Source organism: Stenella coeruleoalba, assembly GCF_951394435.1.
Source record: "Stenella coeruleoalba genome assembly, chromosome: 8".
Taxonomy (NCBI): Eukaryota; Metazoa; Chordata; class Mammalia; order Artiodactyla; family Delphinidae; genus Stenella; species Stenella coeruleoalba.
Window position 1 is genome coordinate 75869973 of NC_137154.1, and position 17948 is coordinate 75887920.

Consider the following 17948-nt stretch of genomic DNA (forward strand, 5'->3'; position numbering starts at 1 on the left):
GATGATTATATATTCCCGCATTTCATCTTTCTAATTTACTTTTACCAAAACACCTCAGTTTTTCCAGTTTCATCCTGAGCAGTTATTATTTCCATTTACCTTTCCCATTATTACAACTAAGGTGCTGAAAAATCAGGGTCTCCTGATCTTAATTTGAGTCTATTAATGTCACTATCTTTTCTTAGGATTCATTATCAGAGTAACTGTTTCTTCCATCTCTCCTCCTTAAGACTCTCATCCTATATCTTTCGTCAAATTGAAATAATCTCCATTCATTCTCAAGAAATCTTAGTAATTCAAGTTACTCATACATTCCTGAGCAAAGAGGTGGAGAAAAATGAGGTTCATCATTAATTTCCAGATCCATGTTTTTTTCAGGGCTGTATCTTCCTAACATTTTATCCAGCATGACAGATTTGGCTATTTAAAAATAGAAAGTAACTATGGGTGCATTATTAGTGATTTCTTAAATACTCTTTCCAATCCAAGATGAGGAGAAAGAAAAAGGTTATTACAAGAGTTCAGACCACAGAACACTTGTCCAGGTCATTTTTCAAAGAGAATTTCACCCTGGACATCCATTTCTTATAATTTTATTTATTCATTAGTCACCATTCCAATCTCTTAATTAGGCAATAACCGGGGTGATACATCTCCAGTTGATCTATTCTGCTTTTGCTTTTCTCTGGCTGTAGTCTTTGTAGGAACAGACTAATGGTTAAAAATGCAGAATTTACAAACAGACAAATCAAATTCAAATCCCAATTGTGCCATCTTGGACAAGTTAATTACCTTCCTTTTCCTACTTAAAATGGAAATACTAATATTAATACTAATGGTAAAACGGAAATACTAATATCCATTTCATGAGGTCATGATGAGAACTCAATGAAATAATGAATATAATGTATACAGTATTGGTGATTATTATATGGTGTTTTAATATAGCAGCTATTATTATTGATACCCTTACAGCATTGTCATCAAAAGAACTTTTTGACAAAATTTCAATAAGGAATAAGTGAGAATCACCTGTAAAGAAGTTACAGGGACAGGATCCCTATAATCATTTTTTAAGTTCCGTCAAGAAGCACTTGCTGGGCTTCCCTGGTGGCGCGGTGGTTGAGAGTCCGCCTGTCGATGCAGGGGACACGAGTTCGTGCCCCGGTCCGGGAAGATCCCACATGCCGCGGAGCGGCTGCGCCCGTGAGCCATGGCCGCTGAGCCTGCGCGTCCGTCCGGAGCCTGTGCTCCGCAACGGGAGAGGCCACAACAGGGAGAGGCCCGCGTACCGCAAAAAAAAAAAAAAAAAAAAAAAAAGAAGCACTTGCTATTGTCTGTAGGGAAGTGTCCATCTTGACAAAAAAGGTCCCAGATCCAGTTCCTGTTGATTTTTAACAGGTCTATCCTGGCAGTGCTGCTCTGCCTTTATTTTACTCTCATATAAAAAGTTTTATATGGGCTGTCATCAAAAATATGCCCTCATCTTTTCATATATTTTAGTTTTTAGTTTCATTGGAAAGTACAAAATATCTTAATTATTCATTTAAGTATGTATTTAAGATAAGATGTATTGCATGAGAAAACATTTGAATTAGTGTCCACACACTAGAACGCTTTTTAGTAAGGTTTTATCAGTTTTGCCAGTTAGTTTTGGAAATTAACACAAATTCAACCACGAAAATCTAAGGAATGATTTATCTATACATGAAGAACACATTTGATTCAGTACCACCCCGAAGAGAATCTGCAAGGCCAGCAACTCTATTTGACCATAAACCACTTCAGTGAATAACACACTCTAATGAAGGATGAAGATGAATCGTCCTGGTTAGTGCTAATGCTTCAGTGCAGCGAGAGAGAATAAGTACCCCCACAAATGACTATTAGGTTTACTTTTTTTCCCACTTTAAGGCACTAGAATAAATAAATATTTAATGAAAGAAAAAATGGGACTCTATAAAACCAAACTGGGAGGCTTAGCAGAGCTTTATTGAGAAAAAGTATAGGGTCCTAAAATCAAATCCAAGCCAAAGCAATTCACACACTGGAGAAGAGGGCCCCTGACTTTTCAACATCTTAGCAGCTTTTATTATCATGAGGACAAAATTTATGTAGTTGTTCATTCATCACATCATGGACACTTGAGGTGGAAGAATCATCTGGTCTGGTATTTCTAAACTTCAGTTATTATACAGCTACTTCTGTCACATCTGTATATAATCTATATTCAGATTTACTTATTATTCTTTAAATTAACTCTAATTTTTGTTTTAAAACATTTATGCTCAAGAGAAAACTTACACTGTTGTTTTGAATATGTTATAGTATATAACAGTATTATGTTAAAGTACTAGTTATTTTATCCTGATACACATTAAAACAGACACATATTTAAAATTTATTTACTCACAGTCCACCTAAAATCATCTTGTATATCACAAGTGGTACTTGTAATAGACATTGGGAACAGTGGTCTGGTTCAACTTTCTATATATGAATACTATCTTGGAAACAAATTTTATATACTTCTCAGGTTTCCTTAGAGGCAGCTGTTCCCTGGACCCTCAGCTGCTCTGTCCACCTCAGCCAACAACACTTTGCTCACAGTGTTCCTCCCCCTGAGACCAATAAGCTACCTGCCCTAGGTCCCGCTCCTTCTCACCTTTGGCCACCTCAAAGCAATGTGGCTGACAAATCCCACACATGGAGTTTCTGGCTCTTCCCGTCACTTCCAGATTAGACAAAACACTACACATTCAAGGCATGGGATGTGACAGAGAGCAGCTTTTGAAGGTGTCAGATGATAAAACTCAGAGTGCAGAGGAGTTAATCCACAAAGCAAATGTTGAGTATAATTCCCCTATTTTTTGCTTCCATAAATGAATCTAGGCAAAATTTCTCTTTAAAGCCCATCCTGAAAATGTCCTTATACAAAAAAGAGTCACTTACTGAGCGCCCTCCTATGTCTTTTCGTAATCTGTTGTGAAATAGTACCTGATTTCTCATTGCTTCACAGCCTGCCTTCCTCACTTGCCTTTTTACTCACTGTCTGCCCTAGGTTTGGCATCTCTCAAATAAATCATTAGCACTTTAAATCTTGCCTCAGGATCTTTTTCTAGAAAATTCAGATTAGAAAAAATGCCCTTTATAACCCTCCCAGACAAGTCTTTCAGCCTCTGCTTGATTACCTCAAATGACATACAACTTATTGACACAAAAATAATCCTTTCCAGTTTCACATAGCTCTCATTAGTAGAATATTCTTACAGTGAGCTAATCTATTACAATCTCACTGAGACTTTATTCTGTGTCCAGTGCAGGTGGGTGCTCTCAGGGAGAATGAGAAGGGTTTGCTCTAGTATTGGCCCTCATGAAGCATGCTAGGAAGACACAACAGGTTCATATAAAATCACTAAAAAATAATAGTTGAATAGTATCAGTCTGTGACAGCTTGTCCTACTGTGCTTTAGAAAATGAGAAAATTAAAGACAGTGTATAGATTTTTTTATTAAATTAATTTTATTCATTTGTAGAACTATTCTTTATTCTGAGATTATGCCCTTTTTATCTTTTTGGTATTTAAAATACCCTTTCTTTTATTAAGTGATAATAGATAAAAGTATTTTAAAATGTTCCTTCTTGACTATATAAAAAATAGCAAACTTACAATGATCACCACACTTGTTTTTATTTTTTTTCCCCATTCTTCACATGACATTTTATTTTATTTTATTTACATCTTTATTGGAGTATAATTGCTTTACAATGTTGTGTTAGTTTCTGCTGTACAACAAAGTGAATCAGTTATACATATACATATATCCCCATATCCCCTCCCTCTGGAACCTCTCTCCCACCCTCCCTATCCCACCCCTCTAGGTCATCATAAAGCATGGAGATGATCTCCCTGTGCTATGCAACAAGTTCTCAATAGCCATCTATTTTACATTTGGTAGTGTATATATGTCATTGCTACTCTTTCATTTCAACCCAGCTTCCCCTACCTCTTCTCCATGTCCTCAAGTCTATTCTGTACGTCTGTGTCTTTATTCCTGCCCTACCACTAGGTTCAACAGTACCATTTTTTTAGATGCCATATATATGCGTTAGCATACGGTATTTGTTTTTCTCTTTCTGACTTACTTCAATCTCTATGACAGACTCTAGGTCCATCCACCTCACTACAAATAACTCAATTTCGTTTCTTTTTATGGCTGAGTAATATTCCATTGTATATATGTGCCACATCTTCTTTATCCATTCATCTGTTGATGGACATTTAGGTTGCTTCCTTGTTCTGGCTATTGTAAATAGTGCTTCAATGAACATTGTGGTACATATCTCTTTTTGAATTATGGCTTTCTCAGGGTATATGCCCAGTAGTGGGATTGCTGGGTCATATGGTAGTTCTATTTGTAGTTTTTTAAGGAATCTCCATACTGTTCTCCATAGTGGCTGTATCAATTTACATTCCCACCAACAGTGCAGGAGGGTTCCCTTTTCTCCACACCCTCTCCAGCATCTATTGTTTCTAGATTTTTTGGTGATGGCCATTCTGACTGGTGTAAGGTGATACCTCATTGTGGTTTTGATGTGCATTTCTCTAATGATTAGTGATGTTGAGCATCTTTTCATGTGTTTGTTGGCAATTTGTATGTCTTCTTTGGAGAAATGTCTATTTAGGTCTTCCACTCATTTTTGTATTGGGTTTTTTATTTTTTTGATATTGAGCTGCATGAGCTTCTTGTATATTTTGGACATTAATCATTTGTCAGTTGCTTCATTTGCAAGTATTTTCTCCCATTCTGAGGGTTGTCTTTTCATCTTATTTATGGTTTCCTTTGCTGTGCAAAAGCTTTTAAGTTTCATTAGGTCCCATTTGTTTATTTATGTTTTTATTTCCATTACTCTAGGAGGTGGGTCAAAAAGGATCTTGCTGTGATTTATGTCATAGAGTATTCTGCCTATGTTTTCCTCTAAGAGTTTTATAGTATCTGGCCTTACATTTAGGTTTTTAATCCATTTTGAGTTTATTTTTGTATATGGTGTTAGGAAGTCCACATTTGTTTTTAAATTTAAAGATCTTATTTATTGAACAAACAACTAAATCAAATTAAATACAAAATAGAGATGAAAGTTGAGATATCAGATAAAGTCTACAAGTTATCTTACCTTAATGTGAATATCCATGACTAGAGATTAAGCTATGGGTTCTAGTCTGTGTTCTAGAAATTCTTAGTCGATAATTTCCCATCTAGATCCTTAACCATGGTGAGAAATGTTTAATCATAAGTTATAGTTTTCCGAGTAAACTCTATCCCATCTTTGTTACTTCTACTGGTATCTCGGTTTTCTTTTCTGGTTTGTTTGACACTTTCTACCATGTGAGACAACTGTTATATCAGATTTTCAATAGTAAATCCCCTATCAACCTGGTAATTATTTTCATTACTCACAAAAACTGCTATTGAATTCCTCCAAGAAATGATTGATATGCTGCATCTTGTTTTGACATATCACACTAATGATGGAGGGAAAGAGTGAAGGAAAAAGTTTTAATCATGCATTCTAGAAGTTGGAAATGTGGCTTCAGGGTAATGGGAAGCGGTTACTGGCTATATCTCCTTCAATTTAGACTCAAGGCACACAAGCAGGCCAGCATTTCCTTCAAAACAGATTCTCTCCTAATGCCAGACACCAAGATAGTTTCTGAGGTTGATGAACTTAGTGACCTTAGTGCAACAACTATCGGAAGCCCAACCCCAGACAGTGAAGCTTAAAGAGTTAGTCCAACAGCACCCATCAGATGATAACAGAAGTAATAATAAATAGTAATAATGTTTATTGAGTAGTACTTAACTACACACTAGGCTCTGTGGTAAGTGCTTTATGTGTATTATATCACTTAATCCCACTGCACATTATCTAACTCCCTCACAAGTTCCAAGTGAGGAGTTCTCAGGGGGAGGGTCTGTTCAGCACCAGCACGTGTCCTAGGTTCCTACCACAGCACCTGGCCCACGAAAGGTGCTCAATAAATATTCATTCTCAGAATGAATGAATGAATGAATGACCATCTCCTTCTTCTTTGAACTTGGTACTTGGGGTCTCCAGAAGGAACTCCAGGATTCTGGAGAGAAATCTGTATAACCATTGAAGATGCTGAAAACACAAATAGGTTTTAAACTATATATTTTTTTGAAGTCTGTAAAGCTGTAAGAGTTTTTCATCAACTGTAAGATCTGAATCAATAGTGAATTTATACTTCAAACTAACGGAAAAATGTTTTAGTGTTGTTTATCATATGCTCCTATGTGGATAAAAGGAGAGTTCTTAAACAAAGATAATCAAGTATGTAATGAGAAACCAGGGTCATGTAACAACAGTGGACAGAAGAACTGCATTTCAGTATGGAAAGCTTTCCGGAAGTTGATTGAAGAAGCACCCCCTATGCCCCCACTTCTTGCAAATAAGATGCTTAGTATATATGGATGTCAACCAACCTGGCTGTCTCCCAGACCTTCTCTATAAAGAATACAACCAAAGCTACAAGTATATAGGCATTCCAGAACTGCGATAGTGCCTTCCACAGTGCCTTTGGGAGTATCACAGACAAAATGAAATCCTCATGAGTGATTTTGATGGTAAAGAACTTACCTTTAAAGAAAAACTGGGGAGAAAGAGATGACAGAAGCAGACAAGAGTTCTGTTTTAAAGGGTTTGTGCCAAACTGGGGTTATCATTTGCAGCAAAGTCAGACTGTGAGAAGGCAATGATAACACCAAAAAACATGTAATAGGATCCCCCAAAGCACGCTTGTGACCCCACAGTTTCAGCAATCCTAGGAAGCTCTAGTCACTGCTAGGTAATGGAAGTGCTACCTCCTTCCCTGTGCCCACTTAGTGATAGATGGCCCCACCCAGAGCAGAGAGCATCTTTAAGAAAGAAGACAGATAGACAATAAGCTTTTCATTTTATCATAAAGTGTTCACTTACAAAGAAAAAGTTTCAGACAGAGACTGATACACACACAAAAAGTGCTATTATTTCAAAAACCTCTGGAGCAGATAAAACACAAAGCATTTTACAGATCTGGTGGATTCTTTAGAGAAAGACCAAAAAAATTGCCAGATGAGAAAAACTTTCTTATAATAACCTTGGTCCTTGCTAAAGAATCTTTTTAATACTCTTATTTCCTTCTCATTGTTCTTATATTTTACTAATATTGTCTACTCTTTTCTCCATTTGCTCAAGTTTCTTGATACATTCTTTTCCAGAGAAATTCAGAAAAGAACGTGAGGAGTATAATTTTTCAAAGCCCCAAAATACGTGTAGTAAATATAAAGCCCAGTTTACAAACTCAGATGTGGAAGAAACAAAACTTCCCTTTATTTTCTAGAAAGCAATCCAGTCTGTAATTGGAGTTTCCATTCCTGTTTCTCAGAGCAAGTGTTAAACTTAACCTTATTCGTTTTGGAGGTTTCCCTCAAGATTCTCTCAAGGTTCCTAAGGGCTTAAGCATTGTCAAACAACATGGTGGTGGATACTCTCTAATTATTGGGGCACTTGTTTAACTGTTTCTGCCAGAGCATTTGCTGTTCCTGTCACGTGATCCCCTCAGAGCCTATGGATCTCTGCTGCTTCTGGGCCACCCTTGAGGCACAAACATCTTGCCTCAAAACTGTTCTCAGTTCCACATGCCAGAATGCGTCCTGTAACAACTTCTGTCTCTGGTCTCGCCACTGCCATGAGAAGCCGATCCGCCACTGCAGTCAAGCCATCATATGACTGATGCCACATCACAGAGGATCCAGAGCCAGAGCCACTCAGCTAAATTCTTCTGATCTCTTCCTTCTGGTGACAAGGGAATCTCTTTTTAATCCAGAGGATTTCTTTATATTTTTTAAATAACAAATCATTGCTCCCATGCATTCTACTTCTTTCTATAGACTCTGCAAACGCCCCTTCAGTCTCCTAAACCTTAGGCTTTTGAAAAACAATAACCAAAAATATGTTGGCTACTTCTACTCTCTTTGCCCCATACCTTCCTGAGGCAACTAGGACATAACAAAATCTGATTGGTAAGAAACAAGGGAAAAGGAGAAAGAGAAACAGGGAGAAAACATCTCACATATTGACCCAAACTGACTTTGGTCAAATTTCCTATTAATATGTGTACATATAACCAAGTTCTGTTGAGTCTTCCTGTCTCCCATCTCTTCCTTCCTTTTCATTCCCTTGTCACTATTTTGGCCCAGGACATTATCATTTCTCATTTGAAATACTGTAAAAACCACCTAGCCCGGCCTCCCTGGTCTAACTTCCTCACTGTTATCAGCGTGGGTTTGGTAATAAAAAAATCAAATCTTACCATGTCACTAAGTTTTTTGGAAATGGTTCAGAGTCTCTGGGTTGCTTTCAAGAATTAATCCAACCTCCTGAGCATGTCATGGGAGACTTCATGGTGTGGTCCTTGCTTCTCCAGCCTCATCTCTTGCTGTTCCTCAGCACATACTGAACCCTAGAGCCATAACCAGGCTAGAATATTACTGTTCTATTCCAAGTCTTCCTGCTGTTGTCCATGCTGTTCTCTTTTTCTGGACTCCATTCCCTCCAGTCTTCTCATGTGGAACTAACTTTCCTTTCAGACTGTCCTCTGGGATCACTCTCCCAGGGAGTTTCTTGACCTCCCTCTCTGTGATTAGGAGCCTCTTCCCTGAGTACCTATAACACTCCATACAAACCACATTATTATAAACGTTGGTTTGCTAATCTCTCTTTCCCAAGAGTGTGTGAGCTCCATGAAATCAGGAATTCTTTCACCTCTGTATCCCCAGGATCTAGCACAGTGATGCACAGATAGTTAACGTTCACAAAACAATTCTTGAACTACTGTGTAATCATACAATTTATGCTAATAAGATAAGGCTAATTTCAACATTAAATATCTAGCACACTGGATATCTGTGTCAAGTAAATTAAAATAATAATAATAAGCTTTACTGACCAATTCTAAACTCACTGACTAGGTTAACATTTAATTTTTTTTTTCCCCTAAGAAAAATGCTCTCATATCAGCCTAAATACCTGGAGTTCTTGATTCATCTCTGATATAAGTAACAAGGTTCTATTTTTTGGTGTTCCTAGAAAAACAAAACAGAGTAAGAAATGCATATAGGTATAACTTATATGTTACTCTGTACCTTAATATAATCTTACCCTTTGGGGGGCAACTGATTGAAAGTTAAATGAGAATAGACTTTAAAAGTTATAACGAAAGGAAGTCAATAGATTGAAGACTTATTCTATCAGACTATCCTCAATTGCACAAGACTTTGTTAATGGTCACTGTATAACACTTTTCAAAGGGCATTGCATGCTGCATGTTTTTCTAGATGCAGTACCATGTGATTATAGAATTATGGAGTGATTATTTGGTTACTTATTTCACGTAACATATTAAGTAAGCTAAACAAAGAAATTCAAAAAATGTTCTCAAAACGCTATCGAAATGAATATTTAATTTTGTAAAAATTAATTTGACCTACTTTTACACTATTTTATCCTTTTGTTCATTTAAGCCCTCAAAGTCATTATCCTTGGATTAGCTGTCAGATATTCCTAATTAAAGTTATCCTTAAGTATAATGCGGGTAAAATTCTCAACTCATGGTATAATGAAAGGAGAATGGTTTGTATTATACACATCTCAGTTCCCTTTAAAGTGTACACAGCAAATATTCAGCATTATATTGGTGGTCAGAAAGCATCTGCCGTTAGATAGATAGAGGCTGACACCTCTATCACACAATTAACTAGTGTGATTAATGAAGAAGGAGATCAATGTTTCATGCAATTTTAATTTTATGCTCTGGGCTTGATATGGAAAGAATTTGTACTGGGTAATAAAGGAATATAGGTTCATTCTAATAAGCATGAAAAATGATTTTTAAAAAATGGGTCCAACTCATTAGCTAGACATCTACAAGCCTATATGACCCTCAGTGCCCTGGCAGAATTTGGGGATAATCTTAATGCCTAATTACCAGTTATGTGACTATACTTCAACAAATTGGTTCCTTTATGAAAGTCAAACAAACATAGAAGTATTCATGCTGAGGTATGACAAAAACCAAAATGCTTATATAGAAAAACATCTTGACCTCAAAAGCTAAATCATATTAACAGCATTTTCTACAAGGCTACATTTTTAACATCTATTGTGGGCCTCTGTAGGCACTTTGACAAGAATGACATTTTGTCAGAATTAACAAACCAGGGAAAGAATGTATGCTCTAACCCTGACGTGAGTGCTATTGAAATAAAAACACAGACAACACTGGATGCTGTGTTCAGCTACAACATGCATTTCTGAGATGTTGCTGATTCAACTTGATCTCAATGTCCATATTGTAACGAGCTGGCCTCTTGCCTCCAGAGAATACTATGAGATTTCAGTAGCTTAAATTAAGATGAAGTACATGTTGTCTTTTAAATAAGATCCTAGGCATAACACAGTGTAAAGAAGACAATTTTTGAAAAAACAAATACAATATGTAGTTCTGAATAATTGAACTCAGAGTTAGGAGTAAATAAAAAACAACTTCTCCCGGAATTTTTTCTGAGAATGACTACTTGTCACTTTTTAAAAATAAGTTCCTATTTTTTTTTTTTTTTTAGGAAATTCATCTTAAAAAATTTTTGGAGGGAAATCATGATGGAACCAGGGACTCAGCAATCAATAAGATTCTCAACATGTTTCAAATCACCTTTGACCAAAGTCATTGTTGTTTAGTTTCGTTTTGAAGCAAGCATGCCTTGGGCACTTACACTATGATAAGTGCTGAAGGAATTCGCATGAACACAGGGCCTCATCTTGAAAAAGTTCAAAACTTAGGGAAACGGAAGTACAAACTGTATAATGCAGGGAGGTCATGCACAAGTGGTATAGGAAAGGAACCAGCTAAATGCTGTGAGAATCCAGGGGCACAAAGGAATTAGCAATTAATTCCAAGCTTGGCAGAGAGATGTTGGAGAGGCTAATATGCACTCATTCATTTATTCATTCGTTCATCAAACATTTATTGACTATCAATGTATTAGGCCAGTATTAGACACTGACTATATACAGGTGAATAAAATATAATCCCTGCCCTTCAAGATCACACAGCTTCACTTCCATCATCAATGAATATTTTTGCTTGGCCTTAGAGAATATAATGATGAGACCAACAGTAGTACAGATTTCATGGAGTTTATAATCTGGAAGGATATATTGACAAGTAAGTGGACGATCGTGATAATATGAGTTAATAATAATGGCTAACTAACTTTTACTATGTGCTTAAATGAATTAGCCCATTTAATCCTCATTCTGAACTCCTGAGATAGGCACTGTTTAAGCCTCATCTTAGAAAGGGGAGAACAAGTACAGAGAATGTGTGTAGCCTATTCAAAATCAAATTTAAGGAAAAGGCAGAGCCAGAATTTGAACCCAGGTGATCTGGCAGCAGAACTAGTGCTCTAAGGTGTCACATTACCTCTCCAAGTTCTGGGATGGGAAAATGCAGGGTGCTGTGGTGCAAAGGTGAGATTTAACCTAGGGGTGGAAGGCGTGCCAAAAGCTACCTGGAAAAAGCAACATCTATCTATTTTGAAACTTGTAAATAACAGTGATAAATGCTTTTCAAGAAGAAAGCACGGGAAGCTAGTGCACGGTTCCTGCTACATTTGAGGCAAGACTACGAAGGATTAGTAGAATTTGGACAGGAGGAAAAGAGAACAGCATTCCAAGCTGAGGGAACACCACAGACAAAGGCAGGGAAGCTGACTTAACTATTTTCTCCTTTTTGGTAAAGCTCTTACACTTGCTATTCATTTGGAAAATAACTGAAATTGATTGTCTGATGTCAAAAATCCTGGGAGGGCAGGTCTTTCTGAAGGATACTGAATATGCAAATGGAGTGTTGGACTTTTAAATACTTCAATTTGCTCATCAGGATTCCAATATTACTTAGAGTCCAAGGAACATTGACTGTAACATTTTTCCACTGCAGAAGGATCTAACCACGAAAAGCATCCTCAAAAAATTTTGTCAGATGTAACCATAAAAATAATAGCTAATATTTATTAAGCATTCACTCTGTGTCTGGCTCGATGCTGTACACTTTACATGAATTACTTCATCATATAATTGTGTGGATTAAGTGATTATGTACTGTCATTTTCCACTTTTTAGGAAGGAGGAAACTAAAACTTAGAAAGATTAACTAATTTCCCCAAAGTCCCAGAGATGAAAGAGCCACAATGGAGATAAGTCAGATATCAACCCACCTTCTTAAATATTGTTATATGTAGCTGAGTTCCAACCAAAAGGTTTTTAACCCAACCTTTATGTTGTCATTGATGAGAAGAAACTGTCTTATTTTTTCTTTTTCTTTTAACAGCGTAGAGGAAAGAGAAGGAGTAAAGCTTGAGTTGAGTCCCAGCTCTACAACTTTCTGCTCTGTGACCTTGGGCAATCATTTCACCACTCTGAGCCTCAGTATCTCATCTTTAAGTTGAAAGGATTTAACTACAGGGTGTCTTAATGATTCTTCTGGCTATAAAGATCTATGATTTTGTTTTTATTTTAAAAAGAAAAAGCATAGTAATCACTAACTATTCCCACATTTTTAAAAAGAAAAAGCAGGCTGGATAATCTAAAAACTTTTAAAGAGTTCAAATTTACTAGATTTTTGGTAAATGTTGGCTAAAATCATCTGAGGAATAGACATGACATCTTCAGTGTGCTGAATTATTCTCTGCCCCTGTGAAAGGCTGAACATCTACCATATTTTTCACTCATAACTCTGAGGGCTAGTGACACAGTTCATTTCCTTATTTCAAAAAGATTGATTTCATCCCCGAGAAAAGGTGCACATGAGCTGGAAAAAAATGAATGTTTATGGGAACTGGGAGCATCCATTCTCATTCTATTAAAGCATCAGCTTATGTTCCGCTTCGGCCTTGCCTACCAAATTCAGAGTTGCTCAGTCTTCAGTCTAGGAAACCATGTGTTTGTGAAAAGGAACAAGCTGTCTCTTTTAATCCAAGAGCCAAATGTTAAGATTCCTCAAGTGTCAGTTTGAATTGTAGTGTTCATAACTTTAAATTGCATGGATTGTGTCTGCTCAGGGCTAGGCCTCCAGGAACTCCCAGTACAAGTCTATGGTCATGAGAAAGGCCAGATAACCAGAAAAATGGCCCCAACAAGGGTGGCTTCTTCTGATAACTCCAGGGCCCACTTCCCACTGACCTCCTCAAACCTGCTTTACTTTTTTTTAATTGAAGTATAGCTGATTTACAATGTTGTGTTAATTTCTGCTGTACAGCAAAGTGATTCAGTTATACATATATATACATTCTTTTTATATTCTTTCCCATTATGATTCATCATAGGATATTGAATATTGTTCCCTGTGCTATGCAGTAGGACCTTGTTGTTTACCCTTTCTATATACAATAGTTTGCATCTGCTAACCCCAAACTCCCAATCCATCCCTCCTCCATGCCCCTTCCCCCTTGGTAACCACAAGTCTGTTCTCTATGTCTGTGAGTCTGTTTCTGTTTCGTAGATAAAACCTGCTTTCACATTGGGCTTCTCTGTTCTATTTGTTTGGAGGCCTCACCTACCCCAAACGCCCTCTCAGCGGGGGTTTCCAATAGACTGAAAATCTGATCAAGCCCTTCCTAAGATGCAGCTTTTTATTAACAGCCTCTTTAACACCGTGAACAGCAAGCAAGAGCTGTTACCTGCCCAACTTGTGCTCCATGTAGGAGTTCAAGAAAGAAGTGGAAGGAGGGCAGAGGCAAAGCAGGTCATGATAAGAAAAAGAAATTGGAAAAATTTCTGCCAAGACATGTGGAACAAAATATAATACTTTTACGTTTATGCATCACTTTCCCAAACAAGATCTTTTTTGATTTTCAGAATTAGGCAGGCGGGATAAGTGCTCTTAGCCCAATTTTAAAATAAGAAAGCTAATCCTTAGAAGTGGCATAGGTTTCAATGTTTTGTGGGAGCCATTTAATTCCTGTGACTGCAGACCAAGTGCTCAGGCATAGCTTTGAGCAAGACAACCAATAAGATTTAAGGTCATCTATCCTAAAATTCATACTAAAATTGATGCAACTTGGATCTTACATTAAGGCTCAGTTAATCTTAACCACTCAACAAACATTTCTTGGCCACCTACGTTCCCCGTTCTCAAGGAGCATACATGCCAAGTCTAACTTTCCAGCTGCTGCACTATATTTGGAAACTAATAAAACTCAATGATGAATAATAAATTGTAACTCCATTAGCCCAAATGTTGACTTTGTACAAATTGGCATAAACAGCTTTCCTCAAGACACTTTGTGATATTTGCTAGAATACTGTCATCATAATTCTCCAAACATGATGAACACAATGTAAAGGGAGCCACTTAGAATTGTGCAAAGTGCAACCTACAGAACCATAAGAGGGGAGCTTTGGCTCAGGGAAGGTTTCAGGACTCAGGAAAGAATCTTGAAACGAAGACACTGTTTCAAAGACAAGAGAGGAAGATGGAAGGTGTGGAGGCATAAGCACAATCTACATGAGGTCAGTGCAGAGGTGAACTTGAACGGAGCAAGCAATAGTACAAATAATGAAGATAATAATGAACATTATTTATTATTTAGTGTGTGCCAGAGCCTAAACTTTCCATGTACTGATTTATTTAACCCTTAAAGCAGCTCAGTGAGAAAAACATCAGTTATTATGAAAGAGAAAACGAAGGCCCACAGAGAGCTTAAGTACCTGGGACCCTATGGAAAGTATCACTGACTTCAACTGCTGTGTAACATGTATATGCAATTACTAATAAAAAAGACTACTTATCAAGGTCTGCTCAGTCAATCTGTTTGTAAGAAATGAGTAATGGAGACAGCATAAATTATTTGTAATTTTTATATATTATGTTTTTAATCAGTATTCATCATATTGGGAAAGTAAGATAAAAATATCTATTTCAACAAGCTTATATAAGCAGACTATAAATTAATTTCCATTAATGACAATTTTAGGAGGCACATTTCAAATTAATCCATTTTCACCAAAAATAATTTCCTTGATATATTATATGAATTCATTTGAACACTGTGAAACAGGTGATTTTTTTTTAAATCTCAATATTGAATAAGTTGCAGACTACCCCAATTATAAACTTCTTGTAATAGTCCTACACCAAAAACTGGATGATTCCATTAATGTAGATGACTCAGTACAAAGTTAAGTCTTATTTTGTTTAGTGGACTAAGAAAGATTTTGATAAATTTTAAGCCCTTTTTAATCTATTTTTAAATTTAGAAAGCAAAGCAAGGCAATGCAATCTTTGAAGTATTTCTGCACTGAACAGGGCAGTGCTCTCTTAAAGCCACTGCAGTGGTACTAGTTATTTTATAAGATTACAATGTTGATTCCTACAGACACTCCTCAAATTCAAGCCCTCCTCTTCCCTATACCTCTGTTTACTTAGAAAACTTCTCACTTTGGAAGTCTTTCTCTCACAAAACCCAGCTTTAGAGACAGCACACATATACCTAAGAATGGAGCTTAAGGTGCTCGTACTATATTATTGCTTCTAGAAAATTATAATAAGTTAGACAAACTTGCTGTATGTATCTACTTAAAAGTATACAGAAATACATTGCAATGCTAATTCGAGGATCAAATGATCAAAATAGTAGGGTAGACTTGGTCTGCAACATCTGGCCCAGAATTTTTTCCTCCAAGTGGCTAAAACACCCTTCAATTTCATGAAAATAGAGGTTTTAATGCACTTTAAAAATGGATTCAATTGACTACCTCGACATCTAATAGATATTGAAAATCAAGATTTTAATTATTTAGGGCTTCCCTGGTGGCGCAGTGGTTGAGAGTCCGCCTGCCGATGCAGGGGACACGGGTTCCTGCCCTGGTCTGGGAAGATCCCACATGCGGCAGAGCGGCTGGGCCCATGAGCCGTGGATGCTGAGCCTGCACGTCCGGAGCCTGTGCTCCACAACGGGAGAGACCACAACAGTGAGAGGTCCGCGTACCGGAAAAAAAAAAAAAAAAAAAAAAGATTTTAATTATTTAAAGATAAGTGAACCTCACTTTTATTGACTTTATTGCTCTAAGAGGGCTATAAAATTTAAGATAAAATGTTTTCTGTGATTTATGAATCTATAAGAGCTTCTGGATAGACACAAATATTTGGCAGTGGGTTCACTAATCACCTGGAATCATAAGTTCCCTACCTGAGGAAAGAACTTCACAGTAGGCTCCGAGCTGTATTGAAGCCTCAGTGGCAAATACTCATACTTCCAAATGTCATATGTCTCCTTGGGAGTTTTCAAGTTACAGAAATTATAGTTTACCTCAGAGACAATATTCCTTATAAGCTGTTGACCCCTCCTTACTGTCTACCACCCCATGGGCTTCTAGCTCAAAAAAGGGATACATTTATTTCATCATTCCTGATTGCATAGTCTGTTCTTCAAATTCTGCTTTAAATGAGTTATAGCATTTTAATGGTTTGCTTATCAATTAATAAGTTAAATAAAACCTTGGAATGTTTATTTTATATTTGTATAAGAGGCATGATTTTATATATCTTGAAGCTATAGTTTAACAAAAATATGACTACAAAGTCACAATACTGTATGGAGAAGGGGAGGAGTTGAGTTAAAGAAGAGAATTGTGAGGTGGGGAAAAAGGGACCCCTCAAGCTCTGTTTTTGGGAATGTAAATTGGTGCAGCCATTATGGAAAACAGTATGGAGATTCCTCAAAAAATTAAATATAGAACTACCGTATGAACCAGCAATTTCACTCCTGGGTATTTATCTAACAAACCAAAAATGCTCATCAGAAAAGATATATGCACCCCTATGTTCATTGCAGCATTATTTACAATAGTCCAGGGTATGGAAGCAACCTAAGTGACTATCAATGGATAATAAATGGATAAAGAAGATGTGCCATATGTATATGTATATATATATATATATATATATATATATATATACACGCACACACACACATATATATATGGGACTACTACTCAGCCAAAGGAAAGAATGAAATTTTGCCATTTGTGACATATCATAACTAGACTTATCATGGTGATCACTTTGAAATGCACAGAAATATCGAATCACTATGTCGTATACCAGGAACCAACATAGTGTTGTAGGTCAACTATACTTCAAAAACAAACAAACAAACAAACTCGTAGGAAAAAGAGATCAGATTTGTGGTTACTAGAAATAGGATGTAGGGGAAGAGGGGGAAGGGGGAATTGGATGAAGGCAATCAAAAAGTACACACTTCCAGTTTAATTTTGTATCTGTATGGGATGATGGATGTTCACGAAACTTATTGTGCTGATCCCTTCATGATGTATGTGAATCAAATCATTTTGCTGTGCACCCTAAACTTATACAGTGCTGTATGTCAATTATATATCAATAAAACTGGAAGGAAAAGAAGAAGAGAATTGTGAGTTCTCTTGGACTTTTATTACATAAAACATCAGAGAATTGAGCATCTATTCAGATCAAAAATCCAATAGGCAGCAGTCTATTTTAGCAGTGTCCCACTATCTCCCTAATCAACTACTAACACAATTTCTTTCTTAATATCTTGTGAAGAATGTTCATTTGAAAAAATACTAGACATTCTCTTCCAGGTTAATCTGGGAAGAGAGTGGCCAGCTGTTTTTCAACTAAATTTTATCAATATAACTAATGCTTCTTTGCACATGCTTGTTCCTAAGCAAAAAGAAGCTAATACAAACTAAATTCTTGTTGAAACCATTATTCTGGTGACAGGTAACCAGGAAAGATAAAAATCAATAAAGGAAAAACTGAATAAGACAGATGAGTTATAGCCCATATA